The sequence below is a fragment of the Podarcis bocagei genome (assembly GCF_964188305.1).
Source record: "Podarcis bocagei genome assembly, chromosome: 3".
Classification (NCBI taxonomy): domain Eukaryota; kingdom Metazoa; phylum Chordata; class Lepidosauria; order Squamata; family Lacertidae; genus Podarcis; species Podarcis bocagei.
This window is the reverse complement of record NC_138127.1, coordinates 15560702-15580092: the sequence shown is the minus strand read 5'-3', so window position 1 is coordinate 15580092 and position 19391 is coordinate 15560702.

Here is a 19391-nt window from a genome sequence, read left to right as displayed (position 1 = left end):
TACTTTTATTTCATGCACACACACCTTCCTTTTTGGGGGATGATTATGGAGATTACAAATGTTCTAGCTCTTTTAAAATTAAAAGTTTATTGGCAGAAACAGATACAGAAGACAATAAAAATTAGGGATATGGCAAATAAAAATAAATACGAAAGTATAAAAATAAAACACAGAAGAGGGGTAAAACACCAGGAAACTATTGAATGAGGCATTGCATTTTCAGCAAATGTTCTAACTTGAGATGGCCATTGTATGAAACCACAGGCTTGTAACTATTCTGCATTTCTAAACATGGAATTTCACAAATTATGGGCTGCCACAGAAATTGCCCTATCCCAAGCCACCAACCTGCTGAATTTCTGAGGGCAGCATAACTACCCAGAGAGCCCCATCTGGCGATGTTAACACCTGAGAGGGTCTGTAGGGAAGAAGGTGGCCTTTTAGTATCTTTATTTGGGACATACACTGTAGGTGAATGAGGTCCTGTATTTTCTAAGCCCTATATTTTCAAAGATTACAAGGTGAGAATAGTCAGGGAAGGGGCCATCAAATTATTTCAGATATACAGGGTGAGTCCTTTAAAAGAAGCCCCGTGGATATAGAGTACACGTGTTCCACGGGGCCTCTTTTAAACGACTCACCCTGTACAAGTGCCTGTGGTCTTGTTCTGCTCCTGCATTACCTTTTTACTGTGCAATTAACCTGTTGTGAAGCTTCATGGACAGCTCTTCATGGGCAATTCAAGACAGGCATGCAATATTTATGTCACTACTGGAACCAAGGGATAGCAACGAAACCAAAGAATGTTTGACATTTTTAAAAAGGAAAAACACAACCCATTCGATTTATCCCATGTCCTACCCATCTCCCCAAAGCAATATATAGAACGAAGAGTCTTCACACTATGAATTCTATAGACTCTCTAGAATGGCTGCTCTGCGACATAGGCAGCAAGTACTGTGGGAAGGGTATTGTCAGAACCCTATGCTAGCTCGGACTTTAGTCTGCAGACTAAAACATTTGGATGGCACCAGTTTGGCAAACGCTGGGTTAATCAAATTTGCATTTGATCCAGTTTTGTTCAGCAGTTACCTTCCTAACACATATACACATATCAACCATCTCCCCAAGCTGTGGGGAGACAATAGCATGAAGACATGTAGGATCGCAATGAGCACTCCTTGTTCAGCTGCCTTGAACATGGACTAAACTTTGGATGCAATGAACTTGCAATGAAATTCTGACCTTTCCGGTTTCTCCACCACCATTTCAATACAAAATCAATGACCCTTTCATTAAAAAGAAGAACCCCCTGGAGCAGGTAAGGGAGACTTTTTTGATTGGTCTAGAAATTGTCTGGTGGTATCTCTAAGGGTTTTTACTGGAAGTTTCTTGCAGTTTCTGCTGATGGGCGACAGCAAGACTCTGAGAAGCCAATAAAGGTTCAGCTGAGGTGAAAAAGTATATGCCGAGCCATGCTGCACTGAAGCTGTGCTGAATTTCAACTCACATCTTTCGCTTCAAGGATAATAACTGTGAACTCTGGGGCAACCTTTCCTTATAGAGAACTAATGAGTTTCTGTAGCTCCACAGAACATCCTGTACCTGCTTGCTGGACCCCGAATTAAATTATGCCAGAACGAAGGTAACTATCATTTCTCCTGCAGTCTTCCAGTCAGAGGAGTTAGATGCTATTTCATGGGAAATTTGAGGGGGTGTCTTATCCATTCAGGTAGTAAGCCAGCGTGTACTGGATTCTCACCTTGCAGAGATGGAAAAAAGGAGTTGCAGTGGAGTCCTGAGAGTGTGAAAAGCCAGATATAAAGCAATTTTGACTTCAAAAGCCTGGACCCTTTCTCTCTTTCATTATTAACAGTGAATTTCAACGGCAGAGGGTTTCTGCCATGCATGTCAAGCCCACACAACTTGTTACTCATCGAGCTAAATATAGGCCACCTCCCCGTGGCCTCCCAGGTCCTCAGTGACCTTTTCTGTAGTCCTCACAAGGCAACAGATAAAGGAGATCTATCAAGTCCTGGGTAGCCCACTGTACATTTAATTGATGGGTTTTATTTTAGGCATTTGCTCAACCAAAGGTTGGTTCACAACAAGCTTCAAAAACAAAACATCGACAACATGAATACTAAAAGCAACACCGGCAGGTTTAAAACAATTAAACTTCTTAACTTAAAAATCCTGGGGGAATCCAAAGGCACCAAAAGGATAGGAAAACTGAGAGCCAAATGAGCCTCTCTGAGAGGACATTTCCATAAAAAGGGAAGCAACATAAAAAAAGGCCTTTTCTCTGCTTGTTGCCCCACTTCTCCTCAGAAGATGGAAAGACTCAGAGAAGAGCCTCACTAGATGACCTCAGGACAGATTTTATGTGAGAAGCATCATTCTTTCAGTTCCAAGTCATCTAGGATATCCTTGGTTGGTGGGCTGTGTTCATTTTGCTGGGACACAAGCTATGTAGAGCCAAGTGAATACAAAACAAGGACAATGGGACTAGCACCACGAAACAGGGATAATGCAACAACATTGACCTTATATATCCAGATTTAGTATACAGTACACGTGTTTGAAAATGGATATTCTTGCACTCGGGTAGCCACCATGGTGCCCTACAGATGTTGTTGGCCTCCAACTCACATCAGCTCCAACAAGCATGGCTGGTGGCCAGAACGATGGGAGTTGATGTTCCAACGACATCCGGAGAGAACCATGTTGGTTCCCCCAGTGCGAGAATATCCATTTTGCTATTGTTCAAGCTGGGTCCAAAGGTTATTCAGAATACCAAAGACATGAAATGGGAGGAAGGGATTGTTCCCCATGCTGCAAACTGGACTCTGCAAACTTCCTTTCAAGCTGTAGATATGGCTTGCTGCTATAAAAGCTTTGTAGGACATGTTTGTGGTAGGCCTGTTACACCCCAAATGTTTGCAGTGAGGAACAACTCCAGGTTTTGTCTAGGGGCCACAAACAAGGCTATCATTTGAGGGGTTGTTTCGTTTTGGTGTCAAGAAAAGAAGCCTGGAGGTTCTCTTTGAGTCATGTCAGATGCTATATTTTCAAATGAGATGAAAATGTTTAGCTCTTTAAAAAAAAATCCATTTGTGCCAAGAAGGTCTAGTGTTGTTGATCATTAATCAAAAAGCCAATTTTAGGTACTAAAATCCAGATTAGGGACCTGCCACTTCCACTGATATGAGTGAAAGAGAGTTCACTACATGCTTAATTGTTGGTTTTTCTAGTTCATGCCTGAAATCTCTAGTTCTCAATCATTTCCATTTTTAGGTTGGTCAAAAAAGCATATAAGGTAAAGGTAAAGGTACCCCTGACCATTAGGTCCAGTCTTGGATGACTCTGGGGTTGCGTGCTCATCTCGCTCTATAGGCTGAGGGAGCCGGTGTTTGTCTGCAGACAGCTTCCGGGTCATGTGGCCAGCATGACTAAGCCGCTTCTGGCGAACCAGAGCAGGCAAAAGTTTTTCAATACCATTATTTCAATGGAGATAATTAAGCATGTGCTTACCTTGTTTAACTTTGCAGAATCATATCTGAAAATTCAGATTTTCAAAACTCAAATGCAGAAGCCCTGTCTAGTGGCTGCTGCATCTGAGTAAACGTGTGCCGTTCCATTACTCGTGAAATTGGTAACTTGAAAAGGAATCTGCAGCTTTCTCTTTTTTCCTATATTACTTCTTATTCAAATATGGATTTAAACTGAAGCCTTGACATTGCCCTTTTCTGTGCAGTTTGTATTAAGTACTTACGCTAATGAGGCACTGGAGTTAAACAAATGGCAAGGCAAGGATTGTGCTGTGAATGTGAGAGAAGGAAAGATGTTTTAAAGTTCATCCCCGGGCTGATGCCAAGTTACATTCTGGCTTCACTATAGGGAGCTACTGGACCTATTTCTGTTTGCTCCATGCAGGGCAGGGATTGCCAATGTGGTGTTCATGGGTACCAGTGTGCCCATCAGGCACCCACAAAAGGTCTCAGTAAATATCCACTCAAAAAATCCACAATGTACAAGAGGCTGTTTGCTCTTTGTGCTCAAGGCAGCCATGGACCACTTAATTCCTTCGTTTGTCCCCCAGCCTTGCTCCTCTCCCTTGCCCATCAAGCACCACACCTGGAATCCCACTAACTATGGCTGGCAAGGGAAGGGAACCTAGGTGCCAACTCCCTGGGGCTCTGGGTGCCTGAGCAATCACAAAATTCCACATGAAGGGGCTGAGCACCCACAAATTTTGGTGCCAGGGCCATGCACGTTGCATGGCACCCACAACCCCGGGCACCAACAGTCATGAGGCCAAGTCGATATTCCTGGAAGGGGAGATGCAAAAGGACTGGGGAAAGAATAAGTTTGAAAAAGCTTCAGGCAGTTGGAGTCAGCAGAGGCTCAGGGAGCAAGGTTGGAGGGCAAACCTGTGTGTACCACACAGACTGACCCACATCCCCTAAACTAGCCTGTTGCTCTCAGGTTAGGTGCAAGGGAGGGTGTTGTTCCATCACCAGTATTGAAATAAGATCCAACAACAAGTCCATTTGGTTTCTGTATGTGAGAAGAGGTGCGCCATCTTGTCCTTTGTCAGTATCCTGGCCTGGTCCAAGCAGCTGCCTCCTCTGCCTTTGCATAAAAGGTGGGTCTCTTAATTACAACACAGCCACAGTTTCATGCTCTCTTAAAGGTACGTGTTGGTAAGAGGCAATCTGCATCTTTTGCATGAATGCATAATGAAATAGAGCTTCCAGGTTGTCCTCCTGAGTGGGGTGGCTGCTCCTACAATGAAAGACGAGGCACACTGCCCTAAATTGAACTGTGCGATATCATGGAGCGGAAAGTGGAAAACGATGCAAGAGCATCTCAGTCAAGTCACCTTGCGCCTTCTCCTTACTGTGTCCTATAGATAAGAGCTGCTGCAGGAATAGTAGCTGACCCAGGTGAAAGTGTACATATCTCACTTCATTTGACTGGTCACTATGGGTGGATCTACACACGGGGGGGGGGAGAAGCTATAAATAAGTCAGAAATTAGATTGTTATAACAAAAGAAAAAATAACCCTATGGAAAATCGTGTAGAAAAAAATTCTGCTCTCTGGCGCCATCTGGTGTTGCATGTTTATAATGCCTTCAAATTGTCATTTCTTTACTAATGTAGCTGAGTCCTATAATAGCCCTGAGGAATTAAAAAAACACATGACTTTGCTGGGATACATCTGTTCCGGTTATAGCAGAACAAAGACTGATAAATGTTATTTTCTTCCTTGTAACACTGGATCAAAATCAGATTTGCAGGTGACATTGTACATTTCCATAATGGATGCCTGTATATAAGATAATATCAAATTAGACCCAGGAAGAGCAGGAAACAGAAATATTCTACTGGAGTAATTCTCTCTCTCTCTCTTTCTCTGCTACTCTTTCTTTATATATAGTGTGTACAGTTGTTGCAATTCTAATCCTTGTGTGAAACTGATACCATCTATGACTCAAATGCTCTAATGAGTGACTCACTAGTACTGAGAATAGCTATCAAAGGGTCACTTTGGGGCTAGAAGGATCCTTTCAGGAAACAGATGGAACAGACATTTATAATCGGTTCCTGCCTTTCCCTGAAGATGTGTTCAGCTGTTATGGCGACATCAGTCTTTAAAATACTAGTTTCACATAAAAATGACCGTTGCATCTTATAAAAGGACGATGTCTTAAAGGCGAGGAATACCACCATGTCTTCTTTTCTTTTTTTTTTTAGGGACAAAAATGATGCACTGATGCAAAGCAAGGCTTGAAGGTCCTACACATCCGGGAAGTTTTTGTTTCCATTATGCTTACCATACAATTGTTTTTAAATATGTGGTAAGAGACACCTTGAATTGCATGGTTAGATTGCAGGGTGCTACGTAGGTGTTTTCTTTAATGAATTGGTATTGATCAACATACAGAAATACATCCTTCCGTCACGTACACTGCAAGAAGGAAGGAAAGATGGATGGAGAACTATGAGAAGATAGGCCCATCAACAGCAGGCATATGCTGTATAGATATATGAATCTGTATAGATTCTTATCTGCTGCAACCTCCATTCGTCTTCACAGCCATCGTAACATACCGCTTGTTATCATCCGCCTGTTCTGCCATTGAGGACTTCTTGGATCATTCTTTGTCTAGCTCCTCCCCTTTGACCTTACCGCCTTGGGTGACCCTGCTGGGAGTACGAGACTCCTGACGGCTTTGCTCACAAGGGTCAAGGGAATGAATGTGCAAGCCCACTCACCATGACAAGGTGATGACCCAGTGCTCCAATTGGAGAAAAAGCCTTTACCAAAGGTGTCATGGGTTTTGAAGATGCTCAAACTCAGGACGAAAGGGAGAAACATGCTAAGAGGAAGGCACGCTTGGCAAACCCTCACCGTGATCAACTCCTGCCCCTAAACCTGTGTCCCCACTGTGGAAGGACGTGTGGATCCAGAACTGGCCTCCACAGTCACTTATGGAGTCACTGTTAAAACCGTGTTTATGGAAGACAATCTTACTTGGCTACGAGTGATCACCAAAGAAGAGGAGCTGTATAGCAGCCTTCATCAACCTAGTGCCCTCCAGATGTATTTGGACTACAACTCCTATCAGAGTTGTAGTTTGAAACATCTGGAGGGTACCAGATTGACAGAGGTTGCTGTAGGGTCTCAAGACAATAGTTGTATACAGTGGTACCTCGGGTTAAGTACTTAATTTATTCCGGAGGTCTGTTCGTAACCTGAAACTGTTCTTAACCTGAAGCACCACTTTAGCTAATGGGGCCTCCTGCTGCTGCCGCGCCGCTGCTGCACAATTTCTGTTCTCATCCTGAAGCAAAGTTCTTAACCTGAGGTACTATTTCTGGGTTAGTGGAGTCTGTAACCTGAAGCATATGTAACCTGAAGCGTATGTAACCTGAGGTACCACTGTACTTCCTTTCAAGAATTATAGGGGCAGAAGTCCCCCAAAAAGATGGTTAAATTGTTTGTGTATGTTACGACAGCAGCGAGGATTTTGTGTGCTCAAAAAGAATGGAAGGAAGAAGAAATTCCCACAAAAGAAGAATGGATAAGTAAGGTGATGGACTATGCAGAAATGGCAAAGTTAACAGTTAATGTGAAAGAACCCAGCAATGACAGCTTTGTGGAAGAATGGAAGTCTTTTTTGGACTATTTAAAGAAATCGGATAGTTTAATGAATTTGCAAGCAGGATTTGAAGTTTGAGCAACAGAAAGATTTAGGACTTGCTGTAATATTGTTGTGATATAAGATATAGAAGGCAGGGTGCAGCAAAAGGGGAGGAAACAAAATCACTATGGAAAACGGGATGGGAAGTCGACAAAACAAAAAACAAAATTATGTATTGGAGTGTTTATGTAGAACTATTTCTCTTTTTGAAATTTAATTTTTAAAAAATTATTAAAAGAAAAGAAAAAAGTTGTATGTTGCAGCCATCAAAGGTAAGGAATGGATGCTGATCAGTAATATTTGTCTTGTTCCACAAGCTGTACCATGAGACAGTTTGCCTTCTGCCTCAATATGATATTCATGTTAGCAAGACTGCCAAACTGTGCCAGGGAAATGCTTTGCTTTTCCTGAACTGGAATGCTGTGAACATTCTTTGCTGGCTCAGATTCATGTCCCACTAACAAGCTTCCATCAGTGGCCCCAGATGATTCTTGCTGTCCATGAAGCAATATGACAGGTTTGTTTAATGTTGTATATGGTGAGCAGGGAAACATGGAGAAAGAATGAATGATGAATACCCACCTACTGATTTTGGTCCATCCCAGTTCTCAGCAGTGGTGACCAGGTGGAAATATGGAAAGAAACCATTAACAAGTGCAGAACTAATGCTCTCTAATTCTATAAGCTAAAATAAAGCATAAAACACCACCGAGAAAATTCTTGACAGTCTAATCCAACTACTTTGACTTCTGCATAGTCACACTTCTCATTAAAATATTGTCAACAGTTCTTGTAAGGTAGCTACATAAAATGTCTCAGCTATCTTCTCATTTTCTTCATGCTAGATCAGAATTAACCTTTTTTCCCCTTGTTATTTCATTAATAGGAACTTAAGTAAGGCTGAATGCTTACCCTGAAGCACGGAGGCAACCAGCTGGATAACTCAGTTCTGCAGTTCTGTTTTCCAACCTGGGAAGACAGATTTCTATGCAAAATGCAGCTGTCACTCTGAATTCCAGTGGTTTCTGGGTCAATAATTTAATATGGTGAATTCTGAGGTCAGGATTAGGGTAGAATCTACACACATATAAAAAAAATGTTGTGAAAACACCTTTTTTAAAAAAAGTTTTGAAAAATACATTGAATTTTGCATAGCTCACTGTCACCATCTAGTGTCACATTTTATATTGCACTATACAACACATTAAAAACGTTTTATTTGCAGCTGTGTAGCTGAGCCCTAAGTTTGCACATGCATATTTTATTGCCTTGTGGCTTTTGTAATTTTGAGACTGCCCAAATAGCCACTTCATCATGCACACATGCATACATAAATGCATAAATGCATGCATACAGAGTATGCATAAAATACATTTATTTTAATTTGTAGGCCACTTTCCTGTCCTCAATGGACTCCAAAGTGGTTGAAATAATCTAAAACACCAGAATAAAAGCAATAAATAAAAGCAGTAACAACAGTTGAGACAAGCTGAGAAAAGCTGAAAAAACCACTTGTGTTGCTAATGAGGGCACAAAGATAATTTGATAAGGAGGTATTACAGTTTTACTGGAATATACATTGGACAGCTTTCAAGCAATGAGTCCCGTCAGTGGAAGCCCTGGAAAAGTACTTCTGCTTGCACAAATAGACTTCTTCCCTGTAGGCGCCTATGCCACCTGGAATTGGCTTGTGGGGAGTCAGGAGAATGCCACCCCCCCCAAAAAAAAGCACATGTAAATTTATAGCAAGGGTAGGAAATGTGTAGTTTTCCAGGCATTCTTAGGCTCCAGCTTCCATCAGCCCCAGTCAGCGGAGCCAGTGGCCAGGAATGATGAGAGCTCTAGTCCAGTAACATTCAGTCCCATGGCTTATTTGAATGATTTGTCAAAAGCATGGCAAATTAGGAACGGCCATCAGAATGTCTAAATCTGGAGATGCATCAAAGTTTAATTAATTTTTTAAAAGTGGTCAATCTACTTGAATTCACTTTCAGTGCCCAGGAGCTACTTCACAGCCTAACAATCGGCAATGCATTATGTATTTTTGTGCAAAATTGCATTGAGTTGATTGGTCTTATAAAATTTGGGATTTTATCTTGGCGGTGAAATAAAATTAGTTGAATCTGAGCAACCCAAAGTCGTTTTGCATGTTGAAGCAGCCTCCGCTGATAAAGGCACTCTTGCAACCTTCCTCGGTATATGGTGATTTCCTACACACACACACACACACACACACACACACACACACACACTGTAAAATCATACCTTTATTCATCCAAGCTCAGTAGCTGAAGTTTTCTAGGTCTTCAATATGAACTGCAAAGTGGGCTGGGGACTGGGAAGAGGCAACTGAGGCTGCATGACAAGGGGTTGAGCTGTAGAAAAACCCTGTCAGAGAAGCCTCAAGGCCTTCTTCTCTGTACACTGGACCATATGTACCCCATCCTTTGTCCCAGGGGTAGCAAACCTGGTTCCCACCAACACAGCCAATAGTCAGGAATGATGGGAACAACTACAGGGCCCCTGCTCTGTCCCCTTTCCCAAATTCCCCCTTTCTGGACACTCCTGCAACTTGGGGTTCTCCTGGGTTCCCCTTTCCACTGTGACTTCTTCCTCCAGGGCTCTGTCTTGCATCTGCAGCTCCTGCAATCCTTGTGACCATCCCTGTCAATCACAGCCTGTCAATCACAGCTGCAATCAATTTCCCCTAAGATTAGTCTCACTATTTATAAGCATTTTTTTTGTGTTTCTCTTCATATATGCTTTTTCTTTTCTTTTCTTTTTTGGTATGCATGTTTTTGTCAGAGAACTGCATCACAAACGGTGGAGAGGTGTGAATTTCAAGAGATGCCTGCACTGCAATTCGAGAATTAGTTCGGGAAGTGGAAATTGGGCAGATTTGCATTTCTGAATGCCTTCCTTCCGCATCCCTGGCTGCCACTGATCTACCGTTATGGAGGGCAGACCGGGCTGCACCTTCTCCAATTCGAAGAGCATCAGTGTCACGCAGTTTGTGAATAGTACTAACGCAAAGGCGTTCATGCTAGGAGCTGATATATAGCCCTAGAAAGAAGAACTCTTTTGCTGTGATTAAATTAATTCAGACAAATTGATTGCTTTGCCATTTAAAGACTGCGAGGCAAAGGAATTCATTCAGACTTTTTTTCTTTTTTTGTATTGACAGAAATTGATTTTGCCATTCTGGGGAGAGAGAGAGAGAGAGAGAGAGAGAGAGAGAGAGCGCACCCTCTCATGTGCAATGATACAGAATAATTTTTTCGCTCTCCTCTCTCAGAAGATTGAATTATTGATAGTGGGAGAAAAGGAAGGAGACAGAAATCATCGCCATCTCTGCAAGCAGTCTAAGACACATTCCAGAAAGAGGATTCCCAGTGGCAAGCCAGCAACCATCTGCAAGGAACATAGCATGAAACTTGAAACACTGTCAAAGACGAGACAGGAATTTATAGGGAATGAGTCCATAAAAGTCCAAAAGTTGGACCCCCCTCTGAACTATTGCACAGCAGTACCTGTCTACAATGGTGGGAAAAAATACTGTAACCTTGTCAGACTTTGGGATCTTGCACTGGCACCATGAACTGCCCTACCGGGATGCCTGCCAAACTAAGAGACTGCATCTGGAAGTGTAACTAGAGATGGCCTGCAGGGAGTGGACCTGTACCAAGTCTAGCTTTCTGTCACACCTGGCTCCTCCATCCCTGTACTCTAGTTCCTGGTTCTTGCCTTCCCTGACACTTTTGCTGCATTCCCAGACCATAATGCTGCTGCTGGTGGTGGTGGTTTGTCAGCCTGTCCTGTGAGCCATGCCATTCTTAATCCTTTGCTGCAGGCATTGGCACTACTTTTCCTTCATGTGATTTGCATTTGGTTGCTAGGCGTGCAAATAGGTTTGACATGCATAGCAAGAGCTGCTGATGCCACAAATGTACAGATGGGTCCCTAAAGTAAGAGAGAAGGGATCATCTATCCCTATGGAGATAGGTGAGCCAGTGTGGTGTAGTGGTTAAGAGTGGTGGACTCATAATCAGGTGAACCCGGTTCGCTTCCCCGCTCCTCCACATGCAGCTGCTAGGCGACCTTGGGCTAGTCACAGTTCTCTGAAGTCTCTCAGCCCCACTCACCTCACAGAGGGTTTGTTGTGGGGAAGGGAAAAGAGAATGTTAGCGACTTTGAGACCCCTTCGGGTAGTGATAAAGCGGGATAGCAAATCCAATCCAAACTATGGCAGTCCCCCAAGGGAAGGGGCCTTTGTGGCAGGGGCGTAGCGTGGGTTGCCGGCACCCAGGGTGGGGCGAGTGTTGTGCTGCCTTGGTGGACTGGGCAGCAGTAGTCCCTTAACCTGCCAGCATCTAATCAAGGGAGCCTCTCCTTGAAAATCAGCCCCAACCTGGGAGCAGAGATAAGCCAGAGAAACTCAAAGCCAGGAGTGCCACTGTGTCACCTCTCCTTCCTGCCCTTGCAGTGAGGTGCTTTGGGCAACGCACATGGCTTCAGCAGTGATTTCTTGCCTTCCTCTTTCTCCCTCCCTCACTGGGTGATGGTAGTGGCGCCCTCCTCCTCCTTCCCTCTTGGCCAGCATAGGGGCAAGGCACACACACACATCCCTTCACTGGCCATGAGGAGAAGGAGGTGCCACCACTGGCCTAGCTCCAAAGGCCCTGCCCGGGTGAGGCTTGCTCACAGCTCCGGCCTTAATGAGGGAGCCTGTTGTGGGGACGCCTGGTTGTGGCCCCTCAGAAATGTGCCCCCAGGGCCACAGCCCCCCTGGCCTGCTCCATGCTGCACCACTGCTTTGTGGCAAGGGATAGAAAAAGTCATATCCCCACCCCTTCATCTTACCGCATCTATTGACTTTCTGGCAGTAGCTTTCACAGGATTCTACACAGAGGCGCCAGCTTCTCAAGAAGATTGATGGGGCCTGACGCAATGTCATGCACATGACGTCACGAGGAGCCAGGGGGAGGAGCTAAACACCCTCTGAACATTGAGGGCTCAAAGTCCCTTGGCCCCCAGGAGCTAGCGCCTGCAATCCTGCAACTTGCAGTCCCTGGATTCAGCAGGAACATATGCTCCACAAGGGACTGTCAGAGACTCACAGGCCTGCCTACAGGTCTAAGGTATGTTTTGGAGCCCTTGGAGAAGAGGAAAAGGCAGGAGGGGGCTTTTGGGAGGGGGGTTCAAGTGGAAAAGCTATGAGCCCTGTAGGGTGACTGGGAAGACAATCACACACCACAAGGCACTGCCAAACAGGATCACTGGTGTCAGGGTAGCCCATGATACCACTGCCTCACAACACTCACCAAAAAGGGTATCAGGTCTCAGACTCTTCTCTGTTGTTGTTCAGAAACGGCAGTCAATTCATGCACGGAGCATCACCAAGCCAGCTACTGCTGGAAACTGCCTCCCCACCCGATTCGGGGGCTCATCCACCCTTCTATTTGTCCTGTGATTCCTAATCTCAGCATCCAATAGGTCCTTTTCTCCTCCTGCCACTTTCACTGGGGAAACCCACTACTTGAAGCTGAATCAAAACAAACATCAAGCTGCAGAAAACCTGGTTGGCGTTTGTTCTGATTCAGCAGTATACAGCAGGTTTTCCTGGAGGAAAGCAGGGGTGTGGGTGAGAACCTCTCAGACCTGTGTCTAGGAATCACAGGACAAGCAGGGGTCTGGATTATGGTTACCAGATTTTTTTCAATGAATCCGGGGGCACTTTTTTATTTTTTGGGAAGCTGAGTAGTAGCAACAGGGAGTCAGTAGTGGGGATGGTGAGGCAAAAGACCCTTGGCCCAAGCACACATGCATATTGTATAAAGGTGCAAAGCCCTTCTTTCACACCCTGTGAAACATAAATGCGCAGAGTTTTTAAAAAGCTGGGCAACGGCGCACCACCCGCCTGTAACTCCCGAGCCTTCCCCGATCTCCTGCCCCCTCTCTCCTTTGTTTTGACAGATCAGGGGAGGCTCAGCAGTCCCGGGCGGGTGGCCATTTCCCAGGAGGGGTGCAAGGTGCACGGTTTCTCTGCCAGTCAAGGTGCAAAGCCCTTCTTTTGCACCCTGTGAAACATAAATGCACAGTTTTAAAACAAAACTGGGCAACAGCAACCCGCCCATGACTCCTGAGCCTCCCCCGATCAGTCAAAACAAAGGGAGAAAGAGACCTGTACCACCAGACGTCCCCAGTTCCCCTTGGGCAGTGGCGGTGGCAGCGGCAGTCAGCAGCCCGAAGGCAGCCTGGTAGCGCAGTTGGCTCTGGCTGGCTGCTCGCTGCCGTGGCACCCACCATTTTTCCTCTACGGAAGTCCCCATATGATGAGCCCTAAGTTGCATCCCTGTAAATAAAAGGGAAAGTTTATGGGAGGTAAAACAGAAGATAACAAGATGGCAAATGCTCATAGCTCAGTGGTACAGCATTAATCCCCAGCATCTCCAGGTAGGACTATGAGACGTTTACCTGAAACCCCAGAGAGATGCTGCCAGGCAGTATAAACATTACTGAGCTAGATGGACCAATTGTATGGCTCAGAATAAGGCAGTTTCCTATCCAGGGACACCCCATCAGCTGGCATAAAACATGTCTTGCTCCACATCAGACATGATTCACTAGACTGTTTTTCTTCCTCTCTATTTCTCCTGCAGCTCAGCCCTGGAAAACTCCCTAACCTCAATTGCTTCCAGACCCTGGCTCCTTTCCCCTACCTTTGCAAGATTGTCCTTGGAGCTTCCTCGATAAAATATTGGTATTCTAAACGTTCTTAATTAATGTTTAGCTGCTAATTTAAAGCGCCTGGGGTGGATTTAGTCAAAATGAAAATCACGCTGGGCGTGAACACAACTCCTGGCTGTTAATGATTTGGGTGTTGAGTTGTGGGGCTGTGCTGGCAGATAGCTAATGCCACCTAGAGCTGGGGAAGCAGCCGACCGGCTTCTGTTCATTGTGAACGCAGCCCCCACTGGGATCAATTTACTTCTTCATTCACACCGCACAAAAGAATGTGTCAATGGCTCTGGAGATGACGTCAGTGCAGTCAGCTGCAGAGAGCCGGCAGAGAGAGAGACAGAGCCCTGCAAATGGATATAGCCATGGGCAGTGTCCTCGCCTCTCCAATTACAGCATTTTCATCCAAAATCACAGTCCCCTTTTATTAAGGAAATATTAATAAAGGGCTTAATGATTCTCCCACCCACGCCCCGCCCGCATTATTTGCAATATACATGGGTAACCCTAATTTTAAGGATGCCTTTCTTGGTTGCTACATTGGGGTCATTTGTTAAAAGAAAAAAGTCCATGAGCTTTAATTGGTGCAATTAATCAATGAAGGCTGCAATTTTAATGCAAATTTACTTAGTAGTGCTCTGTGGAAATCGGTGGGATGTACTTGCAGACAACAGGGGTAGGGTCAAGGCTCCACAATTTTAATTGCAGATTAAAATGTGTCCATTGAATAATCAGTGGAACATGGAGGTTCTGGAGGATGGATTTTCCAGCTTCTTTCTCCGTCTGGCTTTTCATTCCAAAGTTATACTAAGATAGCAGTTAGATTTACTAGCATTAAGGGCTACAGGAAATCCAAACAAGTGGTCAATTTATTTATTTTTTGCAACAAAAAAATATTTTCAAAAATAATAAGTGACTAGGTACAAGTCTAGTTATATAATACAATCACCACCAAAATACATTACGTCAAGTTTGCAGTGTCATTGCAGGCATTATATATATATATATATATATTTACACCCTTAAGATATCAATGATTTCCCTTCTCCTCTTTCCATGGTTCATTTTACATATCATATATCCCTGCATATTTTACAAAAACTGTATTCCATTATTGCATCCATCAAAAGTTATTTACATTGTTGAATTTATCTTAAAGCTGCCAGCGTTTTTAGCTGTACACAATTATTTCCCATATATTCAAGAATTTTTTTCCAGTCTTCTTTATACGTATGTTCTTCTTGTTCTCTTATTCTATATGTTAAGTCTGCAAGTTGTGCATATTGTGTCAACTTAAGTTGCCATTCTTCTTTAGTTGGAACATCGCTCGTTTTCCATTTCTGAACTTACAAAACATGGGCTGCAGTAGTGGCATACATAAATAACCTTTTTTGACACCTGGGCATTTCAGTCTGAATTATCCCCAACAGAAAGGACTCGGGGGGGGGGGTTGGGGGGGAAGTACTTTTAAACATTTTTTTCAATTCATTATGGATCATTTCCCAATACTCTTTTACCCTTTTACAAGTCCACCACATATGAAAGAATGCCCCCTCCACCTCTTTGCATCTCCAGCACTTATCTGATTCAGTCTTATACTGTACATCTTAGCAAGCCTACTCGGAGTTAAATGCCATCTGTGAATCATTTTCAGGTAGTTCTCCAGGCATATTCTTGAGACATTAATGGTTAATATAGCCCCTCCAAAGATATGTTTGAGTAGTTGGTGGGAGAGAATTGTTTCAACAAAGATATCTCTCTTTGGGCCTTCTAAGCCCAATTAGTCTAAGATAACCACATCCAGTGCTTTTTTTTCTAAAAAAAATGTTTAGGAGTACTCTCATTTTGACTCAAGAAGATCACCTGGAAAGGAAAGGAAGCCACCACTGGAGGTGATAACAAAAAAACTGGCCAATCACCGTGCTAGATTCCAACTCCTACTTCACACATTAAACACCCGCTTCTGCCTGAGACTCAGGAAACACCGTGACAGGAAATGAGGCTGCTATCAGGGGTAGCAATGGAACTGACAATTCACCGTGCTAGAAGAGAAACTAAAAATTTTAGTTTCTTCTCCCATTAGATTCACAAAATGTTTAGGGGTATGCGTACCCCTGTGTCCCCCAGAAAAAAACCCACTGACCACATCCCAAATGTTCTTGAACCATACCTCAGAAATAGCTCAGCCTGAGATTTTCAAAAGTACGCCAACCACAAACATGCAAGCATCAGTAGAAAAAAACCAAAATCTTTATGTCGAATAGTGATGTCAGAATCTACAGATTCCGTGGTTAATTCTAAATCAAAAGCTGCTGCACTCAGTTCCTGCTTGCAGGTTCTCCGCAAGTTGTGAGAACAAGATCAGGAGCACTGGCTTGCCCCCCACTATTGAGGGGGCTGACGTCTGACGTCATGCAACACACTGACGTTGGGCATGCCATGTCGCCACTCAAGACTGAGGGGGGCCAGCCCCCTCCTTAAAAACTGGGGGGGGGGCAAAGTGCCTCCCCTCCCCCAAGCTGGAGTGCCTGAACAGGATATGGGACTAGTTGGGCCTTTGTCCTGATCCCTAAGGGCACTTTTCATCTTCTCATGTTCTATAGCAGTAGTACATCAGTGATCTTCCATAATAGTGATGGGTCTTGAACGTTCTTTGAAAGCATTTTTGCTCTGTTCCATTACTTATTCACCATAGGCATTTTTTCACCAAAGCTTCAAGATGGCTTACAACAAAGCAATTGAAAACACAGAGGTAGATAAATTACTATAAATAGGAGTGTTGTATGTTCCCAAATTTGATTAAATAAATAATACATTAGAGACGATCATTTCTTCTACTTAGCTTTTGCTTCTCATTGCATCCTTTATCTTAGTATCCTCTCTTTCTCAGGATTCACTTTTCACGCTAAATTTACAATGTCCAGTGCTCATAACTTAATCAATTCACACATTAAGTAAAAGCCAGAGAGTTAATTTAACATAACACGAATGAATGAATTTTATTTTGTTCCCAACCAATGGCCACTGCAATCTAAGAATTTGTCCACAGCAGAGGAAACAGTAACCAGCTTTATAAATCAAATACATATTTAAAATCCAAATAATACAATCACTACATAAAACAGTTTGAATGCCATTGCTTATGTTCAGGTTAGATTATTCAGGTGATATGAGATCAAAAATTGCTGAACTGATTTCAGTCAACATTTTGAAATGAGCCAAACACAACGTCTTCATTTTTTTTTAATCTTAATGCATTCTAATAGTATTAAGAGAAACAAATGAAATTGAGTGAAATAAATAAGGCAAAAAGGGGCCAGTAAAAAAGGACTATTCCAAATGTACCCGTAGTAACAAAGAACCCATTGGGGGCTGATTCGAAATTAGATAGATAGATGATAGATAGATAGATGATAGATAGACAGAGATAAATAGAGATAGACAGATAGATGATAGATGATAGATAGATGATAGATAGATAGATAGATGATCGATAGATATAGATAGATAGATAGATAGATAGATAGAGATAGATAGATAGATAGATAGATAGATAGATAGATGATAGATAGATAGATGATAGATAGATAGATAGATAGATAGATAGATAGATAGATAGATAGATAGAGATAGATAGATAGATAGATGATAGATGATAGATGATAGATGATAGATGATAGATAGATGATAGATAGATAGATAGATAGATAGATAGATAGATAGATGATAGATAGATAGATAGATAGATAGATAGATAGATGATAGATGATAGATAGATAGATAGATAGATAGATAGATAGATAGATAGATAGATGATAGATATGGTGCCATATTTCAAAAAGTGAAAATCCGGACACAAAAGTTGTTGAGCTAAAATAGATCATCTGTGGTGCTCTCACATAATCTATAAAGGATAGCCCCTGATCAAACTAGTCTGTCCTTAATCCACAAACATGATCTCACATTGTTCTCCCAAGCAGCCAGGTGTTTGTGAATCTGTACCTATATTTTTCCCCACACAGGGCAAATTGCAGGTTTGTGATAGAGGCCTCAGCTAGAAAATTGTATGAAGGATTCCCCTTCCAATACCTGACACTGATCTGATTTGAGAGTCCCCAGATACTTGGCTCTTTAAAATATACTGTGAGAGGTCTTGTTTACGAATGTTGTGGTCATTGGGGGTGGATGGATCATTCTGTTTCCAGTTCATGTCAGTTTTGCATGTCTTCATTCAAAATTCTATGCCATCCTCTTTTCGCATTGAACTGCTCATTTAATCCCCTTGAAATTTTGTGTCAACATATGACTTTTTCTAAATACCTTTTCTCTCAGAAATGGAGGTAGAGGAGATGGGAAATGCTGCCGCTGTGGCACTGCCAAGGGAGACTTTTTCCATCTCAGCAGGGATAAGTAATACATCAAAAAACCTATTGGCAAATGGTTATCACGGTTCTTTGTGTAATATTTGGCTGCAAGGCAAAATTAGACCCTCTCCTGTATTTATTAAAATATGTAAATGAGCATATGAAATATGCATTTTAATGTGCATTTTTGTATGTGTGGAGTGTTGTTGTTTTTTAGTTGAGAATGGCATTGCAAAATTCAGAGAAGTGTGAAATCCGAAGGATTCCAATCTGCCCATGAGTCCAGAAGGTGAGGATAAGATCAGTTCATTTCAGAAATCACAAAGAATGAATTCCTCAAGTGTCCCTGCCTGAATATGTATACTTTCACCCAGGGCTGCAGTGGCAGCTGGCTCCAGGCTGCCCCTTCCGTTCCTGCTTGGCCAGGTTGTCTCATACATACCTGACTTCCCGACTGCTGCGTCTCTGCTACTTACCAGGAGAGAAAGGAGACAGTGGGGAGGTTGGTGTGGTACAAACGCACTGGTGAAGCCAACCCAGTGCTTCCTCCCTCCTCCCGCTCCTGGTAAGCTGCAGCAATTCAAGTCAGGAGGTCAAGTGAGTGCCACAGTGCTACCACACCATCTGCTCCTGCACTTCTGATATTTCAAAGTACCTGTCTTCACCACAAAGTTCAGCAAGACACTGAGTCGGAGGCTGTGGAATCACTACCCAAGGAACCCAACTGGCTTCTTGACTCTTAAGCCTGTCACTGGAGACCAGGGAGCCGCTGAACCCAAGATTGGCAGGTGGGGAATCCCTGGACCAGATCCCACAGAGAGCCAAAGTGAGGAACCGTGAGGGCTTCCTTCCTTCCTCTGGATCCAAGGAACCAAGTGCCCCCCAAACTTCCTCACTGGTCCAGCAGAAGAAGAACCACACCAGGTCATGGAACACAGAAGAAATGGAAGCCACTGTAGTTCTAAAAATGGACTGGGGCCTAGGACACGTGGACAGAGACTCAGGAGGCCTTAGTCCACCGTTAGCTTCCCTCAGAGAAAGTTGCTCAGCCTTGAGTCTACAAGGAGAGGGAATATA